Below are 26,777 nucleotides of genomic sequence, written 5' to 3'. Positions count from 1 at the left end.
ACTGATGTTACAGTGTGCAGCATGAGGAACTGATGATAAAGTTTGTAGCCTGTGGAAATAATTTTGCAGTGTGCAGCCTGTGGAACTGAAGTTACACTGTGCAGCCTGTAGTACCGATGTCACAGTGTGCAGCCTGTGGAACTGATGTTACAGTGTGCAGCATGAGGAGCTGATGTTACATTGTGCAGCAAGTGGAACTTATGCTACAGTGTGCAGCCTGTGCAATGGATGTCAAAGTGTGCAACCTCTGGAAGTGATGTTACAGTGTGCAGCCTGTGGAAATGATGTTACTGAGTGCAGCATCTGGTACTGATGTTACTGTGTGCAGCATCTGGTACTGATGTTTCTTAGTGCAGCATGTGGAACTGACATTACTGTGTGCAGCATGTGGAACTGATTTTACTGTGTGCAGCATGTGGAACTGATATTACAGTGTGGAGCAATTGGACCTTATGTTGCAGTGTACAATCTATGTAATCATTTTGCATTGTGCAGCCTGTGCAACTGATGTTAAATTTTGCTGCCTGTGGAAATGATGTTATATTGTTCCGCCTGTGTAATGATTTTAAAGAGTGCGGCATGTGGCACTGATGTTACATTGTGCAGCCTGTGGAACTGATGTTATAATGTGCAGCATGAGGTACTGATGTTAAGGTTTGCAGCCTGTGGAAATAATTTTGCAGTGTGCAACCTGTAGAAATGGTGCTACAGTGTGCAGCCTGTAGAACTGATGTTACAATGTGCAGGCCATGGCACTGATGTTCCTGTGTGCAGCGTGTGGAACTGATGTCACTGAGTGCAGCATGTGGAACTGATGTTATAGTGAGCAGCATGTGGAATTGATGTTCCTGTGTGCAGCATGTGGAACTGATGTTAATGTGAGCAGCAGGTGGAACTGATGTTACAGTGTGGAGCATGTGGACCATATGTTGCAGTGTACAATCTATGTAATTCATTTTGCATTGTGCAGCCTGTGCAACTGATGTTAAAGTTTGCTGCCTGTGGAAATGATGTTACATTGTGCAGCCTGTGGAACTGATGTTATAATGTGCAGCATGAGGAACTGATGTTAAATTTTGCAACCCGTGGAAATAATTTTGCAGTGTAACTGATGTTACAATGTGCAACCCGTGGAACTGATGTTGCAGTGTGCAGCATGTGGAACTGATGTTACAGTGTGCAACATGTGGAATTGATGTCACTGAGTGCAGCATGTGGAACTGATGCTATAGTGTACAGCATGTGGAATTGATGTTCCTGTGTGCAGCATGTGGAACTGATTTTAATGTGAGCAGCATGTGGAACTGATGTTACAGTGTGGAGCATGTGGACCTTATGTTGCAGTGTACAATCTATGTAATTCATTTTGCATTGTGCAGCCTGTGCAACTGATGTTAAAGTTTGCTGCCTGTGGAAATGATGTTACATTGTGCAGCATGTGGAACTGATGTTATAATGTGCAGCATGAGGAACTGATGTTAAAGTTTGCAACCAGTGGAAATAATTTTGCAGTGTAACTGATGTTACAATGTGCAACCCGTGGAACTGATGTTGCAGTGTGCAGCATGTGGGACTGATGTTACAGTGTGTAGCATGTGGAAATGGTATTCCTGTGTGCAGCATGAGTATCTGATGTTACAGTGTGCAGCATGTGGAACTGATGTTACTGTGTGCAGCATGAAGAACTGATGTTACTGTGTGCAGCCTGTGGAACTGATGTTACAATACGCAGCATGTGGAACTGATGTCACTGGCTGCAGCATGTCGAATTGATGTTCCTGTGTGCATCATGTGGAACTGATGTTAAAGTGTGCAGCATATGGAATAGATGTCACTGTGTGCAGCCTGTGGAACTGATGTTACATTGTGCATCAGGTGGAACTGATGTTCCTGTTTGCAAGATGTGGAAATGATGTTACAGTGTGCAGCATGAGAAACGGATGTTAAAGTTTGTAGCCTGTGGAAATAATTTTGCTCTGTGCAACCTGTAGAAATGATGTTACAGTGTGCAGCCTGTGGAACTGATGTTACAGTGTTCAGCACTTGGAACTTATGTTCCTGTGTGCAGAATGTGGAACTGATGTTACTGAGTGCAGCATGGGGAACTGATGTTACAGTGTGCAGCACGTGGAACTTATGTTCTTGTGTGCAGCATGTGGAAATGATGTTCCTGTGTGCAGCATGTGGAACTGAAGTTACACTGTGCAGCCTGTGGTACCGATGTCACAGTGTGCAGACTGTCGAAATGATGTTACAGTGTGCAGCATGAGGAGGTGATGTTACATTGTGTGGCAAGGGGAACTGATGTTACCGTTTGCAGTCTGTGCAACGGATGTCAAAAGTGTGCAACCTCTGGAATTGATGTTACAGTGTGCAGCTTGTGGACCTTACGTTGCAGTGTGCAAACTATGTAAATCATTTTGCTTTGTGCAGCCTGTGCAACTGATGTTAAAGTTACAGCCTGTGGAAATAATTTTGCAGTGTGCAACCTGTGAATATGATGATACAGTTTGCAGACTGTGGAACTGATGTTACACTGTGTGGCCCATGGAAGTTGGGTTACAAGGTGCAGCCTGTGGAACTGATGTTACAATGTGCAGCCCATGGTACTGATGTTGCAGTGCGCAGCATGTGGAACTGATGTTACAGTGTGCAGCATGTGGAAATGATGTTCCTAAGTGCAGCATGTGTAACTGATGATCCTGTGTGCAGCATGAAAAACTGATGTTACTGTGTGCAGCCTGTGGAACTGATGTTACAGTGTGCAGCATGTGTAACTGATGTTACAATGTGCAGCCCGTGGAACTGATATTGCAGTGTGCAGCACGTGGAACTGATGTTACTGAGTGCAGCATGTGGAAATGATGTTGCTGTGTGCAGCATGTGGAACTGATTTTACTGTGTGCAGCCTGTGGAACTGAGGTTACTGTGTGCAGCATGTGGAACTGATGTTACAGTGTGCAGCATGTGGAACTGATGTTCCAGCGTGCAGCATGTGGAACTGATGTTACTCTGTCCAGCATGAACAAATTATGTTACTGTGTGTAGCCTGTGGAACTGATGTTACAATGTGCAGCATGTGGAACTGATGTCAACGTGTGCAGCGTGTCGAATTGATGCTCCTGTGTGCAACATGTGGAACTGATGTTACTGTGTGCAGCATGTGGAATTGATGTTCCTGTGTGCAGAAGTTGGAACTGATGTTAATGTGTGCAGCAGGTGGAACTGAAGTTACTGTGAGCAGCATGTGGAACTAATGTTACAGCGTGCAGCACGTGGAACTGATGTTACATTGTGCAGCATGTGGAACTGATGTTACTGTGAGCAGCATGTGGAACTGATGTTACAGAGTGAAGCACGTGGAACTGATGTTACTGTGAGCAGCTTTTGCAACTGATGTTACTCTGTGCAGCATGTGGAACTGATGTCACTATGTGCAGCATGTGGAACTGATGTTACTGTGCGCAGCATGTTGTACTGATGGTACAGTGTGCAGCACGTGGAACTGACATTACATTGTGCAGCATATGGAACTGGTGTCCCTGTGTGCAGCATGTGGAACTGTTGTTACAGTGTGCAGCATGAGGAACTGATGATAAAGTTTTTTAGCCTGTGTAAATAATTTTGCAGTGTGCAGCCTGTGGAACTCAAGTTCCACTGTGCAGCCTGTGGTACCGATGTCACAGTGTGCAGCCTGTGGAAATGATGTTATATTGTGCAGCCTGTGTAATGATTTTACAGTGTGTGGCATGTGGCACTGATGTTACATTGTGCAGCAATTGGAACTGATGTTACAGTGTGCAGCTTGTAGAAATGATGTTATGTGTGCAGCATGTGGAACTGATGTTACAGTGTGCAGCATGTGGAACTGATGTCACTGTGTGCAACATGTCGAATTGATGTTCCTGTGTGCATCATGTGGAATTGATGTTGCAGTGTGCAGCATGTGGAAATGATGTTCCTGTGTGCAGCATGTGGAACTGATGTTACTGTGTGCAGCCTGTGGAACTGAGGTTACTGTGTGCAGCATGTGGAACTGATGTTACAAACTGCAGCCTGTGGAACTGAAGTTACAGTGTGCAGCATGAGGAGCAGATGTTACATTGTGCAGCAAGTGGAGCTGATGTTACAGTGAGCAGTCTGTGCAACGGACGTCAAAGTGTGCAACCTCTGGACGTGATGTTACAGTAAGCAGCTTGTGGACCTTGCTTTGCAGTGTGCAAACTATGTAATTCATTTTGCTTTGTGCAGCTTGTGCAACTGATGTTAAAGTTACAGCCTGTGGAAATAATGTTGCAATGTGCAACCTGTGAAAATGATGTTACAGTCTGCAGCCTGTGGAACTGAAATTACACTGTGTAGCCTGTGTTACCGAAGTCACATTGTGCAGCCTGTGCAACTGATGTTAAAGTTACAGCCTGTGGAAATAATTTTGCAGTGTGCAACCTGTGAAAATGATGTTACAGTTTGCAGCCTGTGGAACTGATGTTACAATGTGCGGCCCATGGAAGTTATGTTAGAAGGTGCAGCCCGTGGAACTGATGTTACAATGTGCAGCCTGTGGAACTGATATTGCAGTTTGCAGCATGTGGAACTGATGTTACAGTGTGCAGCCTGTGGATCTGATGTTACAATGTGCAGCCCGTGGAACTTATCTTACAAGGTGCAGCGTGTGGGACTGATGTTACAATGTGCAGCCCGTGGAACGGATGTTGCATTGTGCAGCATGTGGAACTGATGCTACAGTGTGCAGCATGTGGAAATGATATTCCTGTGTGCAGCATGTGTAACTGATGTTACAGTGTGCAGAATGTGGAACTGATGTTAAAGTGTGCAGCATGTGGAACTGATGTTACTGTGTGCAGTATGAAGAACTGATGTTACTGTGTGCAGCCTGTGGATCTGATGTTACAAAGTGCAGCTTGTGGAACTGATGTCACTGTGTGCAGCATGTCGAATTGATGTTACTGTGTGAAGCATGCTGGACTGGTGTTACAGTATGCAACATGTGGAAATGATATTCCTGTGTGCAGCATGTGTAACTGATGTTACAGTGTGCAGAATGTGGAACTGATGTTAAAGTGAGCAGCATGTGGAACAGATATCACCGTGTGCAGCATGTTGAACTGATGTTATAGTGTGCAGCATGTGGAATTGATGTTCCTGTGTGCAGCACGTGGAACTGATGTTACTGTGAGCGGCATGTGGAACTGATGTTTCAGTGTGCAGCATGTGGAACAGATGTCAATGTGTGCCTCATGTGGAACTGATGCTACTGTGTGCAGCATGTGGTACTGATGTTACAGTGTGCAGCATGTGGAATTGATGTTCCTGTGTGCATTATGTGGAACTGATGTTACTGTGAGCAGCATGTGGAAATGATGTTACATTGAGCAGCCTGTGGAACTGATGTTACAATGTGCAGCCCGTGGAACTTATGTTACATTGTGCAGCGTGTGGGACTGATGTTACAATGTGCAGCCCGTGGAACTGATGTTGCAGTGTGCAGCATGTGGAACTGATGTTACAGTGTGCAGCATGTGGAAATGATATTCCTGTGTGCAGCATGTGTAACTGATGTTACAGTGTGCAGAATGTGGAACTGATGTTAAAGTGAGCAGCATGTGGAACAGATATCACCGTGTGCAGCATGTGTAACTGATGTTACAGTGTGCAGCCTGTGGAACTGATATTGCAGTTTGCAGCATGTGGAACTGATGTTACAGTGTGCAGCCTGTGAATCTGATGTTACAATGTGCAGCCCGTGGAACTTATGTTACAAGGTGCAGCGTGTGGGACTGATGTTACAATGTGCAGCCCGTGGAACGGATGTTGCAGTGTGCAGCATGTGGAACTGATGTTACAGTGTGCAGCATGTGCAAATGATATTCCTGTGTGCAGCATGTGTAACTGATGTTACAGTGTGCAGAATGTGGAACTGATGTTAAAGTGTGCAGCATGTGGAACTGATGTTACTGTGTGCAGTATGAAGAACTGATGTTACTGTGTGCAGCCTGTGGATCTGATGTTACAAAGTGCAGCTTGTGGAACTGATGTCACTGTGTGCAGCATGTCGAATTGTTGCTCCTGTGTGCATCATGTGGAACTGATGTTACTGTGTGAAGCATGCTGGACTGGTGTTACAGTATGCAACATGTGGAATTGATGTTCCTGTGTGCAGAAGATGGAACTGATGTTACTGTGTGCAGCATGTTGAACTGATGTTATAGTGTGCAGCATGTGGAATTGATGTTCCTGTGTGCAGCACGTGGAACTGATGTTACTGTGAGCGGCATGTGGAACTGATGTTTCAGTGTGCAGCATGTGGAAATGATATTCCTGTGTGCAGCATGTGTAACTGATGTTACAGTGTGCAGAATGTGGAACTGATGTTAAAGTGAGCAGCATGTGGAACAGATATCACCGTGTGCAGCATGTGTAACTGCTGTTACAGTGTGCAGAATGTGCAACAGATGTTACAGTGTGCAGCATGTGGAACAGATATCACCGTGTGCAGCATTTGGAACTGATGTTACTGTGTGCAGCATGTGGTACTGATGATGCAGTGTGCAGCATGTGGAACTGATGTTACATTGTGCAGCACATGGAACTGATGTTCCTGTGTGCAGCATGTGGAACTGAATTTACAGTGTGCAGCATGAGGAACTGATGTTACAGTGTGCAGCATGTGGAATTGATGTTCCTGTGTGCAGCATGTGGAACTGATGTTACTGTGAGCGGCATGTGGAACTGATGTTACAGTGTGCAGCATGTGGAACAGATGTCACTGTGAGCAGCATGTGGAACTGATGTTCCTGTGTGCAGCATGTGGTACTGATGTTGCGTTGTGCAGCTTGAGGAACTGATGTTACATTGTGCAGCACATGGAATTGATGTTCCTGTGTGCAGCATGTGGAACTGATGTTGCAGTGTGCAGCATGTGGAACAGATGTTACTGTGTGCAGCATGTGGAACTGATGTTACTGTGTGCAGCATGTGGTAATGATGTTGCAGCGTGCAGCATGTGGAACTGATGTTACATTGTGCAGCAGGTGGAACTGATGTTCCTGTGTGCAGAATGTGGAACTGATGTTACAGTGTGCAGCATGAGGAACGGATGTTAAAGTTTGTAGCCTGTGGAAATAATTTTGCACTGTGTAACCTGTAGAAATGATGTTAGAGTGTGCAGCATGTGGAACTGATGTTACAGTGTTCAGCACGTGGAACTTATGTTCCTGTGTGCAGAATGTGGAACTCATGTTACTGAGTGTAGCATGTGGAACTGATGTTACAGTGTGCAGCATGTGGAACTGATGTTACAGTGTTCAGCACGTGGAAATTATTTTCCTGTGTGCAGAATGTGGAACTGATGTTACTGAGTGTAGCATGTGGAACTGATGTTACAGTGTGCAGCATGTGGAACTGATGTTACAAATTGCAGCCTGTGGAACTGATGTTACAATGTGCAGCCCATGGTACTGATGTTGCAGTGTGCAGCATGTGGAACTGATGTTACAGTGAGCAGCATGTGGAAATGATGTTCCTGTGTGCAGCATGTCGAACTGAGGTTACTGTGCGCAGTATGTGGAACTAATGTTAAAGTGTGCAGCCTGTGGAACTGATGTTATAATGTGCAGCATGAGGTACTGATGTTAAGGTTTGCAGCCTGTGGAAATAATTTTGCAGTGTGCAACCTGTAGAAATGGTGATACAGTGTGCAGACTGTAGAACTGATGTTACAACGTGCAGCCCATGGCACTGATGTTCCTGTGTGCAGCATGTGGAACTGATGTCACTGAGTGCAGCATGTGGAACTGATGTTATAGTGTACAGCATGTGGAATTGATGTTCCTGTGTGCAGCATGTGGAACTGATGTTAATGTGAGCAGCATGTGGAACTGATGTTACAGTGTGGAGCATGTGGACCTTATGTTGCAGTGTACAATCTATGTAATTCATTTTGCATTGTGCAGCCTGTGCAACTGATGTTAAAGTTTGCTGCCTGTGGAAATGATGTTACATTGTGCAGCATGTGGAACTGATGTTATAATGTGCAGCATGAGGAACTGATGTTAAAGTTTGCAACCAGTGGAAATAATTTTGCAGTGTAACTGATGTTACAATGTGCAACCCGTGGAACTGATGTTGCAGTGTGCAGCATGTGGAACTGATGTTACAGTGTGTAGCATGTGGAACTGATGTTACTGTGTGCAGTATGAAGAACTGATGTTACTGTGTGCAGCCTGTGGATCTGATGTTACAAAGTGCAGCTTGTGGAACTGATGTCACTGTGTGCAGCATGTCGAAATGTTGCTCCTGTGTGCATCATGTGGAACTGATGTTACTGTGTGAAGCATGCTGGACTGGTGTTACAGTATGCAACATGTGGAATTGATGTTCCTGTGTGCAGAAGATGGAACTGATGTTACTGTGTGCAGCATGTTGAACTGATGTTATAGTGTGCAGCATGTGGAATTGATGTTCCTGTGTGCAGCACGTGGAACTGATGTTACTGTGAGCGGCATGTGGAACTGATGTTTCAGTGTGCAGCATGTGGAAATGATATTCCTGTGTGCCGCATGTGTAACTGATGTTACAGTGTGCAGAATGTGGAACTGATGTTAAAGTGAGCAGCATGTGGAACAGATATCACCGTGTGCAGCATGTGTAACTGATGTTACAGTGTGCAGAATGTGCAACAGATGTTACAGTGTGCAGCATGTGGAACAGATATCACCGTGTGCAGCATTTGGAACTGATGTTACTGTGTGCAGCATGTGGTACTGATGATGCAGTGTGCAGCATGTGGAACTGATGTTACATTGTGCAGCACATGGAACTGATGTTCCTGTGTGCAGCATGTGGAACTGAATTTACAGTGTGCAGCATGAGGAACTGATGTTACAGTGTGCAGCATGTGGAATTGATGTTCCTGTGTGCAGCATGTGGAACTGATGTTACTGTGAGCGGCATGTGGAACTGATGTTACAGTGTGCAGCATGTGGAACAGATGTCACTGTGAGCAGCATGTGGAACTGATGTTCCTGTGTGCAGCATGTGGTACTGATGTTGCGTTGTGCAGCTTGAGGAACTGATGTTACATTGTGCAGCACATGGAATTGATGTTCCTGTGTGCAGCATGTGGAACTGATGTTGCAGTGTGCAGCATGTGGAACTGATGTTACTGTGTGCAGCATGTGGTAATGATGTTGCAGCGTGCAGCATGTGGAACTGATGTTACATTGTGCAGCAGGTGGAACTGATGCTCCTGTGTGCAGAATGTGGAACTGATGTTACAGTGTGCAGCATGAGGAACGGATGTTAAAGTTTGTAGCCTGTGGAAATAATTTTGCACTGTGTAACCTGTAGAAATGATGTTAGAGTGTGCAGCATGTGGAACTGATGTTACAGTGTTCAGCACGTGGAACTTATGTTCCTGTGTGCAGCATGTGTAACTGATGTTACAATGTGCAGCCCGTGGAACTGATATTGCAGTGTGCAGCACGTGGAACTGATGTTACTGAGTGCAGCATGTGGAAATGATGTTGCTGTGTGCAGCATGTGGAACTGATTTTACTGTGTGCAGCCTGTGGAACTGATGTTACTGTGTGCAGCATGTGGAACTGATGTTAAAGTGTGCAGCATATGGAATAGATGTCACTGTGTGCAGCATGTGGAACTGATGTTACTGTGTGCAGCATGTGGTACTGATGTTGCAGCGTGCAGCATGTGGAACTGATGTTACATTGTGCATCAGGTGGAACTGATGTTCCTGTTTGCAAGATGTGGAACTGATGTTACAGTGTGCAGCATGAGAAACGGATGTTAAAGTTTGTAGCCTGTGGAAATAATTTTGCACTGTGCAACCTGTAGAAATGATGTTACAGTGTGCAGGCTGTGGAACTGATGTTACAGTGTTCAGCACGTGGAACTTATGTTCCTGTGTGCAGAATGTGGAACTCATGTTACTGAGTGTAGCATGTGGAACTGATGTTACAGTGTGCAGCATGTGGAACTGATGTTACAGTGTTCAGCACGTGGAACTTATTTTCCTGTGTGCAGAATGTGGAACTGATGTTACTGAGTGCAGCATGTGGAACTGATGTTACAGTGTGCAGCATGTGGAACTGATGTTACAAATTGCAGCCTGTGGAACTGATGTTACAATGTGCAGCCCATGGTACTGATGTTGCAGTGTGCAGCATGTGGAACTGATGTTACAGTGAGCAGCATGTGGAAATGATGTTCCTGTGTGCAGCATGTGGAACTGAGGTTCATGTGCGCAGCATGTGGAACTAATGTTAAAGTGTGCAGCCTGTGGAACTGATGTTATAATGTGCAGCATGAGGTACTGATGTTAAGGTTTGCAGCCTGTGGAAATAATTTTGCAGTGTGCAACCTGTAGAAATGGTGATACAGTGTGCAGACTGTAGAACTGATGTTACAATGTGCAGCCCATGGCACTGATGTTCCTGTGTGCAGCATGTGGAACTGATGTCACTGAGTGCAGCATGTGGAACTGATGTTATAGTGTACAGCATGTGGAATTGATGTTCCTGTGTGCAGCATGTGGAACTGATGTTAATGTGAGCAGCATGTGGAACTGATGTTACAGTGTGCAGCATGAGGAACGGATGTTAAAGTTTGTAGCCTGTGGAAATAATTTTGCACTGTGTAACCTGTAGAAATGATGTTAGAGTGTGCAGCATGTGGAACTGATGTTACAGTGTTCAGCAAGTGGAACTTATGTTCCTGTGTGCAGCATGTGTTACTGATGTTACAATGTGCAGCCCGTGGAACTGATATTGCAGTGTGCAGCACGTGGAACTGATGTTACTGAGTGCAGCATGTGGAAATGATGTTGCTGTGTGCAGCATGTGGAACTGATTTTACTGTGTGCAGCCTGTGGAACTGAGGTTACTGTGTGCAGCATGTGGAACTGATGTTACAGTGTGCAGCATGTGGAACCGATGTTCCAGCGTGCAGCATGTGGAACTGATGTTATTCTGTCCAGCATGAACAAATTATGTTACTGTGTGTAGCCTGTGGAACTGATGTTACAATGTGCAGCATGTGGAACTGATGTTCCAGCGTGCAGCATGTGGAACTGATGTTACTCTGTCCAGCATGAACAAATTATGTTACTGTGTGTAGCCTGTGGAACTGATGTTACAGTGTGCAGCATGTGGAACTGATGTTCCAGCGTGCAGCATGTGGAACTGATGTTACTCTGTCCAGCATGAACAAATTATGTTACTGTGTGTAGCCTGTGGAACTGATGTTACAATGTGCAGCATGTGGAACTGATGTCAACGTGTGCAGCGTGTCGAATTGATGCTCCTGTGTGCAACATGTGGAACTGATGTTACTGTGTGCAGCATGTGGAATTGATGTTCCTGTGTGCAGAAGTTGGAACTGATGTTACTGTGTGCAGCAGGTGGAACTGAAGTTACTGTGAGCAGCATGTGGAACTAATGTTACAGCGTGCAGCACGTGGAACTGATGTTACATTGTGCAGCATGTGGAACTGATGTTACTGTGAGCAGCATGTGGAACTGATGTTACAGAGTGAAGCACGTGGAACTGATGTTACTGTGAGCAGCTTTTGCAACTGATGTTACTCTGTGCAGCATGTGGAACTGATGTCACTATGTGCAGCATGTGGAACTGATGTTACTGTGCGCAGCATGTTGTACTGATGGTACAGTGTGCAGCACGTGGAACTGACATTACATTGTGCAGCATATGGAACTGGTGTCCCTGTGTGCAGCATGTGGAACTGTTGTTACAGTGTGCAGCATGAGGAACTGATGATAAAGTTTTTTAGCCTGTGTAAATAATTTTGCAGTGTGCAGCCTGTGGAACTCAAGTTCCACTGTGCAGCCTGTGGTACCGATGTCACAGTGTGCAGCCTGTGGAAATGATGTTATATTGTGCAGCCTGTGTAATGATTTTACAGTGTGTGGCATGTGGCACTGATGTTACATTGTGCAGCAATTGGAACTGATGTTACAGTGTGCAGCTTGTAGAAATGATGTTATGTGTGCAGCATGTGGAACTGATGTTACAGTGTGCAGCATGTGGAACTGATGTCACTGTGTGCAACATGTCGAATTGATGTTCCTGTGTGCATCATGTGGAATTGATGTTGCAGTGTGCAGCATGTGGAAATGATGTTCCTGTGTGCAGCATGTGGAACTGATGTTACTGTGTGCAGCCTGTGGAACTGAGGTTACTGTGTGCAGCATGTGGAACTGATGTTACAAACTGCAGCCTGTGGAACTGAAGTTACAGTGTGCAGCATGAGGAGCAGATGTTACATTGTGCAGCAAGTGGAGCTGATGTTACAGTGAGCAGTCTGTGCAACGGACGTCAAAGTGTGCAACCTCTGGACGTGATGTTACAGTAAGCAGCTTGTGGACCTTGCTTTGCAGTGTGCAAACTATGTAATTCATTTTGCTTTGTGCAGCTTGTGCAACTGATGTTAAAGTTACAGCCTGTGGAAATAATGTTGCAATGTGCAACCTGTGAAAATGATGTTACAGTCTGCAGCCTGTGGAACTGAAATTACACTGTGTAGCCTGTGTTACCGAAGTCACATTGTGCAGCCTGTGCAACTGATGTTAAAGTTACAGCCTGTGGAAATAATTTTGCAGTGTGCAACCTGTGAAAATGATGTTACAGTTTGCAGCCTGTGGAACTGATGTTACAATGTGCGGCCCATGGAAGTTATGTTAGAAGGTGCAGCCCGTGGAACTGATGTTACAATGTGCAGCCTGTGGAACTGATATTGCAGTTTGCAGCATGTGGAACTGATGTTACAGTGTGCAGCCTGTGGATCTGATGTTACAATGTGCAGCCCGTGGAACTTATCTTACAAGGTGCAGCGTGTGGGACTGATGTTACAATGTGCAGCCCGTGGAACGGATGTTGCAGTGTGCAGCATGTGGAACTGATGTTACAGTGTGCAGCATGTGGAAATGATATTCCTGTATGCAGCATGTTTAACTGATGTTACAGTGTGCAGAATGTGGAACTGATGTTAAAGTGTGCAGCATGTGGAACTGATGTTACTGTGTGCAGTATGAAGAACTGATGTTACTGTGTGCAGCCTGTGGATCTGATGTTACAAAGTGCAGCTTGTGGAACTGATGTCACTGTGTGCAGCATGTCGAATTGATGCTCCTGTGTGCATCATGTGGAACTGATGTTACTGTGTGAAGCATGCTGGACTGGTGTTACAGTATGCAACATGTGGAATTGATGTTCCTGTGTGCAGAAGATGGAACTGATGTTACTGTGTGCAGCATGTTGAACTGATGTTATAGTGTGCAGCATGTGGAATTGATGTTCCTGTGTGCAGCACGTGGAACTGATGTTACTGTGAGCGGCATGTGGAACTGATGTTTCAGTGTGCAGCATGTGGAACAGATGTCAATGTGTGCCTCATGTGGAACTGATGCTACTGTGTGCAGCATGTGGTACTGATGTTACAGTGTGCAGCATGTGGAATTGATGTTCCTGTGTGCATTATGTGGAACTGATGTTACTGTGAGCAGCATGTGGAAATGATGTTACATTGAGCAGCCTGTGGAACTGATGTTACAATGTGCAGCCCGTGGAACTTATGTTACATTGTGCAGCGTGTGGGACTGATGTTACAATGTGCAGCCCGTGGAACTGATGTTGCAGTGTGCAGCATGTGGAACTGATGTTACAGTGTGCAGCATGTGGAAATGATATTCCTGTGTGCAGCATGTGTAACTGATGTTACAGTGTGCAGAATGTGGAACTGATGTTAAAGTGAGCAGCATGTGGAACAGATATCACCGTGTGCAGCATGTGTAACTGATGTTACAGTGTGCAGCCTGTGGAACTGATATTGCAGTTTGCAGCATGTGGAACTGATGTTACAGTGTGCAGCCTGTGGATCTGATGTTACAATGTGCAGCCCGTGGAACTTATGTTACAAGGTGCAGCGTGTGGGACTGATGTTACAATGTGCAGCCCGTGGAACGGATGTTGCAGTGTGCAGCATGTGGAACTGATGTTACAGTGTGCAGCATGTGCAAATGATATTCCTGTGTGCAGCATGTGTAACTGATGTTACAGTGTGCAGAATGTGGAACTGATGTTAAAGTGTGCAGCATGTGGAACTGATGTTACTGTGTGCAGTATGAAGAACTGATGTTACTGTGTGCAGCCTGTGGATCTGATGTTACAAAGTGCAGCTTGTGGAACTGATGTCACTGTGTGCAGCATGTCGAATTGATGCTCCTGTGTGCATCATGTGGAACTGATGTTACTGTGTGAAGCATGCTGGACTGGTGTTACAGTATGCAACATGTGGAATTGATGTTCCTGTGTGCAGAAGATGGAACTGATGTTACTGTGTGCAGCATGTTGAACTGATGTTAAGGTGTGCAGCATGTGGAATTGATGTTCCTGTGTACAGCACGTGGAACTGATGTTACTGTGAGCGGCATGTGGAACTGATGTTTCAGTGTGCAGCATGTGGAACAGATGTCAATGTGTGCCGCATGTGGAACTGATGCTACTGTGTGCAGCATGTGGTACTGATGTTACAGTGTGCAGCATGTGGAATTGATGTTCCTGTGTGCATTATGTGGAACTGATGTTACTGTGAGCAGCATGTGGAAATGATGTTACATTGAGCAGCCTGTGGAACTGATGTTACAATGTGCAGCCCGTGGAACTTATGTTACATTGTGCAGCGTGTGGGACTGATGTTACAATGTGCAGCCCGTGGAACTGATGTTGCAGTGTGCAGCATGTGGAACTGATGTTACAGTGTGCAGCATTTGGAAATGATATCCCTGTGTGCAGCATGTGTAACTGATGTTACAGTGTGCAGAATGTGGAACTGATGTTAAAGTGAGCAGCATGTGGAACAGATATCACCGTGTGCAGCATGTATAACTGATGTTACAGTGTGCAGAATGTGCAACAGATGTTACAGTGTGCAGCATGTGGAACAGATATCACCGTGTGCAGCATTTGGAACTGATGTTACTGTGTGCAGCATGTGGTACTGATGATGCAGTGTGCAGCATGTGGAACTGATGTTACATTGTGCAGCACATGGAACTGATGTTCCTGTGTGCAGCATGTGGAACTGAATTTACAGTGTGCAGCATGAGGAACTGATGTTACAGTGTGCAGCATATGGAATTGATGTTCCTGTGTGCAGCATGTGGAACTGATGTTACTGTGAGCGGCATGTGGAACTGATGTTACAGTGTGCAGCATGTGGAACAGATGTCACTGTGAGCAGCATGTGGAACTGATGTTCCTGTGTGCAGCATGTGGTACTGATGTTGCGTTGTGCAGCTTGAGGAACTGATGTTACATTGTGCAGCACATGGAATTGATGTTCCTGTGTGCAGCATGTGGAACTGATGTTGCAGTGTGCAGCATGTGGAACAGATGTTACTGTGTGCAGCATGTGGAACTGATGTTACTGTGTGCAGCATGTGGTAATGATGTTGCAGCGTGCAGCATGTGGAACTGATGTTACATTGTGCAGCAGGTGGAACTGATGTTCCTGTGTGCAGAATGTGGAACTGATGTTACAGTGTGCAGCATGAGGAACGGATGTTAAAGTTTGTAGCCTGTGGAAATAATTTTGCACTGTGTAACCTGTAGAAATGATGTTAGAGTGTGCAGCATGTGGAACTGATGTTACAGTGTTCAGCACGTGGAACTTATGTTCCTGTGTGCAGAATGTGGAACTCATGTTACTGAGTGTAGCATGTGGAACTGATGTTACAGTGTGCAGCATGTGGAACTGATGTTACAGTGTTCAGCACGTGGAACTTATTTTCCTGTGTGCAGAATGTGGAACTGATGTTACTGAGTGTAGCATGTGGAACTGATGTTACAGTGTGCAGCATGTGGAACTGATGTTACAAATTGCAGCCTGTGGAACTGATGTTACAATGTGCAGCCCATGGTACTGATATTGCAGTGTGCAGCATGTGGAACTGATGTTACAGTGAGCAGCATGTGGAAATGATGTTCCTGTGTGCAGCATGTGGAACTGAGGTTACTGTGCGCAGCATGTGGAACTAATGTTAAAGTGTGCAGCCTGTGGAACTGATGTTATAATGTGCAGCATGAGGTACTGATGTTAAGGTTTGCAGCCTGTGGAAATAATTTTGCAGTGTGCAACCTGTAGAAATGGTGATACAGTGTGCAGACTGTAGAACTGATGTTACAATGTGCAGCCCATGGCACTGATGTTCCTGTGTGCAGCATGTGGAATTGATGTCACTGAGTGCAGCATGTGGAACTGATGCTATAGTGTACAGCATGTGGAATTGATGTTCCTGTGTGCAGCATGTGGAACTGATTTTAATGTGAGCAGCATGTGGAACTGATGTTACAGTGTGGAGCATGTGGACCTTATGTTGCAGTGTACAATCTATGTAATTCATTTTGCATTGTGCAGCCTGTGCAACTGATGTTAAAGTTTGCTGCCTGTGGAAATGATGTTACATTGTGCAGCATGTGGAACTGATGTTATAATGTGCAGCATGAGGAACTGATGTTAAAGTTTGCAACCAGTGGAAATAATTTTGCAGTGTAACTGATGTTACAATGTGCAACCCGTGGAACTGATGTTGCAGTGTGCAGCATGTGGGACTGATGTTACAGTGTGTAGCATGTGGAAATGGTATTCCTGTGTGCAGCATGTGTATCTGATGTTACAGTGTGCAGCATGTGGAACTGATGTTACTGTGTGCAGCATGAAGAACTGATGTTACTGTGTGCAGCCTGTGGAACTGATGTTACAATACGCAGCATGTGGAACTGATGTCACTGGCTGCAGCATGTCGAATTGATGTTCCTGTGTGCATCATGTGGAACTGATGTTAAAGTGTGCAGCATATGGAATAGATGTCACTGTGTGCAGCATGTGGAACTGATGTTACTGTGTGCAGCATGTGGTACTGATGTTGCAGCGTGCAGCATGTGGAACTGATGTTACATTGTGCATCAGGTGGAACTGATGTTCCTGTTTGCAAGATGTGGAACTGATGTTACAGTGTGCAGCATGAGAAACGGATGTTAAAGTTTGTAGCCTGTGGAAATAATTTTGCACTGTGCAACCTGTAGAAATGATGTTACAGTGTGCAGGCTGTGGAACTGATGTTACAGTGTTCAGCACGTGGAACTTATGTTCCTGTGTGCAGCATGTGGAACTGATGTTACTGAGTGCAGCATGTGGAACTGATGTTACAGTGTGCAGCATGTGGAACTAATGTTACAGTGTTCAACATGTGGAACTTATGTTCTTGTGTGCAGCATGTGGAAATGATGTTCCTGTGTGCAGCATGTGGAACTGATGTTACTGTGTGCAGTATGAAGAACTGATGTTACTGTGTGCAGCCTGTGGATCTGATGTTACAAAGTGCAGCTTGTGGAACTGATGTCACTGTGTGCAGCATGTCGAATTGATGCTCCTGTGTGCATCATGTGGAACTGATGTTACTGTGTGAAGCATGCTGGACTGGTGTTACAGTATGCAACATGTGGAATTGATGTTCCTGTGTGCAGAAGATGGAACTGATGTTACTGTGTGCAGCATGTTGAACTGATGTTATAGTGTGCAGCATGTGGAATTGATGTTCCTGTGTGCAGCACGTGGAACTGATGTTACTGTGAGCGGCATGTGGAACTGATGTTTCAGTGTGCAGCATGTGGAACAGATGTCAATGTGTGCCTCATGTGGAACTGATGCTACTGTGTGCAGCATGTGGTACTGATGTTACAGTGTGCAGCATGTGGAATTGATGTTCCTGTGTGCATTATGTGGAACTGATGTTACTGTGAGCAGCATGTGGAAATGATGTTACATTGAGCAGCCTGTGGAACTGATGTTACAATGTGCAGCCCGTGGAACTTATGTTACATTGTGCAGCGTGTGGGACTGATGTTACAATGTGCAGCCCGTGGAACTGATGTTGCAGTGTGCAGCATGTGGAACTGATGTTACAGTGTGCAGCATGTGGAAATGATATTCCTGTGTGCAGCATGTGTAACTGATGTTACAGTGTGCAGAATGTGGAACTGATGTTAAAGTGAGCAGCATGTGGAACAGATATCACCGTGTGCAGCATGTGTAACTGATGTTACAGTGTGCAGCCTGTGGAACTGATATTGCAGTTTGCAGCATGTGGAACTGATGTTACAGTGTGCAGCCTGTGGATCTGATGTTACAATGTGCAGCCCGTGGAACTTATGTTACAAGGTGCAGCGTGTGGGACTGATGTTACAATGTGCAGCCCGTGGAACGGATGTTGCAGTGTGCAGCATGTGGAACTGATGTTACAGTGTGCAGCATGTGCAAATGATATTCCTGTGTGCAGCATGTGTAACTGATGTTACAGTGTGCAGAATGTGGAACTGATGTTAAAGTGTGCAGCATGTGGAACTGATGTTACTGTGTGCAGTATGAAGAACTGATGTTACTGTGTGCAGCCTGTGGATCTGATGTTACAAAGTGCAGCTTGTGGAACTGATGTCACTGTGTGCAGCATGTCGAATTGATGCTCCTGTGTGCATCATGTGGAACTGATGTTACTGTGTGAAGCATGCTGGACTGGTGTTACAGTATGCAACATGTGGAATTGATGTTCCTGTGTGCAGAAGATGGAACTGATGTTACTGTGTGCAGCATGTTGAACTGATGTTAAGGTGTGCAGCATGTGGAATTGATGTTCCTGTGTACAGCACGTGGAACTGATGTTACTGTGAGCGGCATGTGGAACTGATGTTTCAGTGTGCAGCATGTGGAACAGATGTCAATGTGTGCCGCATGTGGAACTGATGCTACTGTGTGCAGCATGTGGTACTGATGTTACAGTGTGCAGCATGTGGAATTGATGTTCCTGTGTGCATTATGTGGAACTGATGTTACTGTGAGCAGCATGTGGAAATGATGTTACATTGAGCAGCCTGTGGAACTGATGTTACAATGTGCAGCCCGTGGAACTTATGTTACATTGTGCAGCGTGTGGGACTGATGTTACAATGTGCAGCCCGTGGAACTGATGTTGCAGTGTGCAGCATGTGGAACTGATGTTACAGTGTGCAGCATGTGGAAATGATATCCCTGTGTGCAGCATGTGTAACTGATGTTACAGTGTGCAGAATGTGGAACTGATGTTAAAGTGAGCAGCATGTGGAACAGATATCACCGTGTGCAGCATGTATAACTGATGTTACAGTGTGCAGAATGTGCAACAGATGTTACAGTGTGCAGCATGTGGAACAGATATCACCGTGTGCAGCATTTGGAACTGATGTTACTGTGTGCAGCATGTGGTACTGATGATGCAGTGTGCAGCATGTGGAACTGATGTTACATTGTGCAGCACATGGAACTGATGTTCCTGTGTGCAGCATGTGGAACTGAATTTACAGTGTGCAGCATGAGGAACTGATGTTACAGTGTGCAGCATATGGAATTGATGTTCCTGTGTGCAGCATGTGGAACTGATGTTACTGTGAGCGGCATGTGGAACTGATGTTACAGTGTGCAGCATGTGGAACAGATGTCACTGTGAGCAGCATGTGGAACTGATGTTCCTGTGTGCAGCATGTGGTACTGATGTTGCGTTGTGCAGCTTGAGGAACTGATGTTACATTGTGCAGCACATGGAATTGATGTTCCTGTGTGCAGCATGTGGAACTGATGTTACTGTGAGCGGCATGTGGAACTGATGTTACAGTGTGCAGCATGTGGAACAGATGTCACTGTGAGCAGCATGTGGAACTGATGTTCCTGTGTGCAGCATGTGGTACTGATGTTGCGTTGTGCAGCTTGAGGAACTGATGTTACATTGTGCAGCACATGGAATTGATGTTCCTGTGTGCAGCATGTGGAACTGATGTTGCAGTGTGCAGCATGTGGAACAGATGTTACTGTGTGCAGCATGTGGAACTGATGTTACTGTGTGCAGCATGTGGTAATGATGTTGCAGCGTGCAGCATGTGGAACTGATGTTACATTGTGCAGCAGGTGGAACTGATGTTCCTGTGTGCAGAATGTGGAACTGATGTTACAGTGTGCAGCATGAGGAACGGATGTTAAAGTTTGTAGCCTGTGGAAATAATTTTGCACTGTGTAACCTGTAGAAATGATGTTAGAGTGTGCAGCATGTGGAACTGATGTTACAGTGTTCAGCACGTGGAACTTATGTTCCTGTGTGCAGAATGTGGAACTCATGTTACTGAGTGTAGCATGTGGAACTGATGTTACAGTGTGCAGCATGTGGAACTGATGTTACAGTGTTCAGCACGTGGAACTTATTTTCCTGTGTGCAGAATGTGGAACTGATGTTACTGAGTGTAGCATGTGGAACTGATGTTACAGTGTGCAGCATGTGGAACTGATGTTACAAATTGCAGCCTGTGGAACTGATGTTACAATGTGCAGCCCATGGTACTGATATTGCAGTGTGCAGCATGTGGAACTGATGTTACAGTGAGCAGCATGTGGAAATGATGTTCCTGTGTGCAGCATGTGGAACTGAGGTTACTGTGCGCAGCATGTGGAACTAATGTTAAAGTGTGCAGCCTGTGGAACTGATGTTATAATGTGCAGCATGAGGTACTGATGTTAAGGTTTGCAGCCTGTGGAAATAATTTTGCAGTGTGCAACCTGTAGAAATGGTGATACAGTGTGCAGACTGTAGAACTGATGTTACAATGTGCAGCCCATGGCACTGATGTTCCTGTGTGCAGCATGTGGAACTGATGTCACTGAGTGCAGCATGTGGAACTGATGCTATAGTGTACAGCATGTGGAATTGATGTTCCTGTGTGCAGCATGTGGAACTGATTTTAATGTGAGCAGCATGTGGAACTGATGTTACAGTGTGGAGCATGTGGACCTTATGTTGCAGTGTACAATCTATGTAATTCATTTTGCATTGTGCAGCCTGTGCAACTGATGTTAAAGTTTGCTGCCTGTGGAAATGATGTTACATTGTGCAGCATGTGGAACTGATGTTATAATGTGCAGCATGAGGAACTGATGTTAAAGTTTGCAACCAGTGGAAATAATTTTGCAGTGTAACTGATGTTACAATGTGCAACCCGTGGAACTGATGTTGCAGTGTGCAGCATGTGGGACTGATGTTACAGTGTGTAGCATGTGGAAATGGTATTCCTGTGTGCAGCATGTGTATCTGATGTTACAGTGTGCAGCATGTGGAACTGATGTTACTGTGTGCAGCATGAAGAACTGATGTTACTGTGTGCAGCCTGTGGAACTGATGTTACAATACGCAGCATGTGGAACTGATGTCACTGGCTGCAGCATGTCGAATTGATGTTCCTGTGTGCATCATGTGGAACTGATGTTAAAGTGTGCAGCATATGGAATAGATGTCACTGTGTGCAGCATGTGGAACTGATGTTACTGTGTGCAGCATGTGGTACTGATGTTGCAGCGTGCAGCATGTGGAACTGATGTTACATTGTGCATCAGGTGGAACTGATGTTCCTGTTTGCAAGATGTGGAACTGATGTTACAGTGTGCAGCATGAGAAACGGATGTTAAAGTTTGTAGCCTGTGGAAATAATTTTGCACTGTGCAACCTGTAGAAATGATGTTACAGTGTGCAGGCTGTGGAACTGATGTTACAGTGTTCAGCACGTGGAACTTATGTTCCTGTGTGCAGCATGTGGAACTGATGTTACTGAGTGCAGCATGTGGAACTGATGTTACAGTGTGCAGCATGTGGAACTAATGTTACAGTGTTCAACATGTGGAACTTATGTTCTTGTGTGCAGCATGTGGAAATGATGTTCCTGTGTGCAGCATGTGGAACTGATGTTACTGTGTGCAGTATGAAGAACTGATGTTACTGTGTGCAGCCTGTGGATCTGATGTTACAAAGTGCAGCTTGTGGAACTGATGTCACTGTGTGCAGCATGTCGAATTGATGCTCCTGTGTGCATCATGTGGAACTGATGTTACTGTGTGAAGCATGCTGGACTGGTGTTACAGTATGCAACATGTGGAATTGATGTTCCTGTGTGCAGAAGATGGAACTGATGTTACTGTGTGCAGCATGTTGAACTGATGTTATAGTGTGCAGCATGTGGAATTGATGTTCCTGTGTGCAGCACGTGGAACTGATGTTACTGTGAGCGGCATGTGGAACTGATGTTTCAGTGTGCAGCATGTGGAACAGATGTCAATGTGTGCCTCATGTGGAACTGATGCTACTGTGTGCAGCATGTGGTACTGATGTTACAGTGTGCAGCATGTGGAATTGATGTTCCTGTGTGCATTATGTGGAACTGATGTTACTGTGAGCAGCATGTGGAAATGATGTTACATTGAGCAGCCTGTGGAACTGATGTTACAATGTGCAGCCCGTGGAACTTATGTTACATTGTGCAGCGTGTGGGACTGATGTTACAATGTGCAGCCCGTGGAACTGATGTTGCAGTGTGCAGCATGTGGAACTGATGTTACAGTGTGCAGCATGTGGAAATGATATTCCTGTGTGCAGCATGTGTAACTGATGTTACAGTGTGCAGAATGTGGAACTGATGTTAAAGTGAGCAGCATGTGGAACAGATATCACCGTGTGCAGCATGTGTAACTGATGTTACAGTGTGCAGCCTGTGGAACTGATATTGCAGTTTGCAGCATGTGGAACTGATGTTACAGTGTGCAGCCTGTGGATCTGATGTTACAATGTGCAGCCCGTGGAACTTATGTTACAAGGTGCAGCGTGTGGGACTGATGTTACAATGTGCAGCCCGTGGAACGGATGTTGCAGTGTGCAGCATGTGGAACTGATGTTACAGTGTGCAGCATGTGCAAATGATATTCCTGTGTGCAGCATGTGTAACTGATGTTACAGTGTGCAGAATGTGGAACTGATGTTAAAGTGTGCAGCATGTGGAACTGATGTTACTGTGTGCAGTATGAAGAACTGATGTTACTGTGTGCAGCCTGTGGATCTGATGTTACAAAGTGCAGCTTGTGGAACTGATGTCACTGTGTGTAGCATGTCGAATTGATGCTCCTGTGTGCATCATGTGGAACTGATGTTACTGTGTGAAGCATGCTGGACTGGTGTTACAGTATGCAACATGTGGAATTGATGTTCCTGTGTGCAGAAGATGGAACTGATGTTACTGTGTGCAGCATGTTGAACTGATGTTAAGGTGTGCAGCATGTGGAATTGATGTTCCTGTGTACAGCACGTGGAACTGATGTTACTGTGAGCGGCATGTGGAACTGATGTTTCAGTGTGCAGCATGTGGAACAGATGTCAATGTGTGCCGCATGTGGAACTGATGCTACTGTGTGCAGCATGTGGTACTGATGTTACAGTGTGCAGCATGTGGAATTGATGTTCCTGTGTGCATTATGTGGAACTGATGTTACTGTGAGCAGCATGTGGAAATGATGTTACATTGAGCAGCCTGTGGAACTGATGTTACAATGTGCAGCCCGTGGAACTTATGTTACATTGTGCAGCGTGTGGGACTGATGTTACAATGTGCAGCCCGTGGAACTGATGTTGCAGTGTGCAGCATGTGGAACTGATGTTACAGTGTGCAGCATGTGGAAATGATATCCCTGTGTGCAGCATGTGTAACTGATGTTACAGTGTGCAGAATGTGGAACTGATGTTAAAGTGAGCAGCATGTGGAACAGATATCACCGTGTGCAGCATGTATAACTGATGTTACAGTGTGCAGAATGTGCAACAGATGTTACAGTGTGCAGCATGTGGAACAGATATCACCGTGTGCAGCATTTGGAACTGATGTTACTGTGTGCAGCATGTGGTACTGATGATGCAGTGTGCAGCATGTGGAACTGATGTTACATTGTGCAGCACATGGAACTGATGTTCCTGTGTGCAGCATGTGGAACTGAATTTACAGTGTGCAGCATGAGGAACTGATGTTACAGTGTGCAGCATATGGAATTGATGTTCCTGTGTGCAGCATGTGGAACTGATGTTACTGTGAGCGGCATGTGGAACTGATGTTACAGTGTGCAGCATGTGGAACAGATGTCACTGTGAGCAGCATGTGGAACTGATGTTCCTGTGTGCAGCATGTGGTACTGATGTTGCGTTGTGCAGCTTGAGGAACTGATGTTACATTGTGCAGCACATGGAATTGATGTTCCTGTGTGCAGCATGTGGAACTGATGTTGCAGTGTGCAGCATGTGGAACAGATGTTACTGTGTGCAGCATGTGGAACTGATGTTACTGTGTGCAGCATGTGGTAATGATGTTGCAGCGTGCAGCATGTGGAACTGATGTTACATTGTGCAGCAGGTGGAACTGATGTTCCTGTGTGCAGAATGTGGAACTGATGTTACAGTGTGCAGCATGAGGAACGGATGTTAAAGTTTGTAGCCTGTGGAAATAATTTTGCACTGTGTAACCTGTAGAAATGATGTTAGAGTGTGCAGCATGTGGAACTGATGTTACAGTGTTCAGCACGTGGAACTTATGTTCCTGTGTGCAGAATGTGGAACTCATGTTACTGAGTGTAGCATGTGGAACTGATGTTACAGTGTGCAGCATGTGGAACTGATGTTACAGTGTTCAGCACGTGGAACTTATTTTCCTGTGTGCAGAATGTGGAACTGATGTTACTGAGTGTAGCATGTGGAACTGATGTTACAGTGTGCAGCATGTGGAACTGATGTTACAAATTGCAGCCTGTGGAACTGATGTTACAATGTGCAGCCCATGGTACTGATATTGCAGTGTGCAGCATGTGGAACTGATGTTACAGTGAGCAGCATGTGGAAATGATGTTCCTGTGTGCAGCATGTGGAACTGAGGTTACTGTGCGCAGCATGTGGAACTAATGTTAAAGTGTGCAGCCTGTGGAACTGATGTTATAATGTGCAGCATGAGGTACTGATGTTAAGGTTTGCAGCCTGTGGAAATAATTTTGCAGTGTGCAACCTGTAGAAATGGTGATACAGTGTGCAGACTGTAGAACTGATGTTACAATGTGCAGCCCATGGCACTGATGTTCCTGTGTGCAGCATGTGGAATTGATGTCACTGAGTGCAGCATGTGGAACTGATGCTATAGTGTACAGCATGTGGAATTGATGTTCCTGTGTGCAGCATGTGGAACTGATTTTAATGTGAGCAGCATGTGGAACTGATGTTACAGTGTGGAGCATGTGGACCTTATGTTGCAGTGTACAATCTATGTAATTCATTTTGCATTGTGCAGCCTGTGCAACTGATGTTAAAGTTTGCTGCCTGTGGAAATGATGTTACATTGTGCAGCATGTGGAACTGATGTTATAATGTGCAGCATGAGGAACTGATGTTAAAGTTTGCAACCAGTGGAAATAATTTTGCAGTGTAACTGATGTTACAATGTGCAACCCGTGGAACTGATGTTGCAGTGTGCAGCATGTGGGACTGATGTTACAGTGTGTAGCATGTGGAAATGGTATTCCTGTGTGCAGCATGTGTATCTGATGTTACAGTGTGCAGCATGTGGAACTGATGTTACTGTGTGCAGCATGAAGAACTGATGTTACTGTGTGCAGCCTGTGGAACTGATGTTACAATACGCAGCATGTGGAACTGATGTCACTGGCTGCAGCATGTCGAATTGATGTTCCTGTGTGCATCATGTGGAACTGATGTTAAAGTGTGCAGCATATGGAATAGATGTCACTGTGTGCAGCATGTGGAACTGATGTTACTGTGTGCAGCATGTGGTACTGATGTTGCAGCGTGCAGCATGTGGAACTGATGTTACATTGTGCATCAGGTGGAACTGATGTTCCTGTTTGCAAGATGTGGAACTGATGTTACAGTGTGCAGCATGAGAAACGGATGTTAAAGTTTGTAGCCTGTGGAAATAATTTTGCACTGTGCAACCTGTAGAAATGATGTTACAGTGTGCAGGCTGTGGAACTGATGTTACAGTGTTCAGCACGTGGAACTTATGTTCCTGTGTGCAGCATGTGGAACTGATGTTACTGAGTGCAGCATGTGGAACTGATGTTACAGTGTGCAGCATGTGGAACTAATGTTACAGTGTTCAACATGTGGAACTTATGTTCTTGTGTGCAGCATGTGGAAATGATGTTCCTGTGTGCAGCATGTGGAACTGATGTTACTGTGTGCAGCCTGTGGAACTGATGTTACTGTGTGCAGCATGAGGAACTGATGTTACAAATTGCAGCCTGTGGAACTGAAGTTACACTGTGCAGCCTGTGGTACCGATGTCACAGTGTGCAGACTGTCGAAATGATGTTACAGTGTGCAGCAAGAGGAGGTGATGTTACATTGTGTGGCAAGGGGAACTGATGTTACCGTTTGCAGTCTGTGCAACGGATGTCAAAGTGTGCAACCTCTGGAATTGATGTTACAGTGTGCAGCTTGTGGACCTTACGTTGCAGTGTGCAAACTATGTAAATCATTTTGCTTTGTGCAGCCTGTGCAACTGATGTTAAAGTTACAGCCTGTGGAAATAATTTTGCAGTGTGCAACCTGTGAATATGATGATACAGTTTGCAGCCTGTGGAACTGATGTTACAATGTGTGGCCCATGGAAGTGATGTTACAAGGTGCAGCCTGTGGAACTGATGTTGCAATGTGCGGCCTGTGGAGGTTATGTTACAAGGTGCAGCCTGTGGAACTGATGTTACAATGTGCAGCATGTGGATCTGATGTTAAAAAGTGCAGCTTGTGGAACTGATGTCACTGTGTGCAGCATGTCGA

This window comes from Carcharodon carcharias, chromosome 8 (assembly GCF_017639515.1).
Source record: "Carcharodon carcharias isolate sCarCar2 chromosome 8, sCarCar2.pri, whole genome shotgun sequence".
NCBI classification, from domain to species: Eukaryota; Metazoa; Chordata; class Chondrichthyes; order Lamniformes; family Lamnidae; genus Carcharodon; species Carcharodon carcharias.
The sequence above is the reverse complement of the archived record's forward strand: the minus strand, read 5'-3'. Positions refer to the sequence as shown.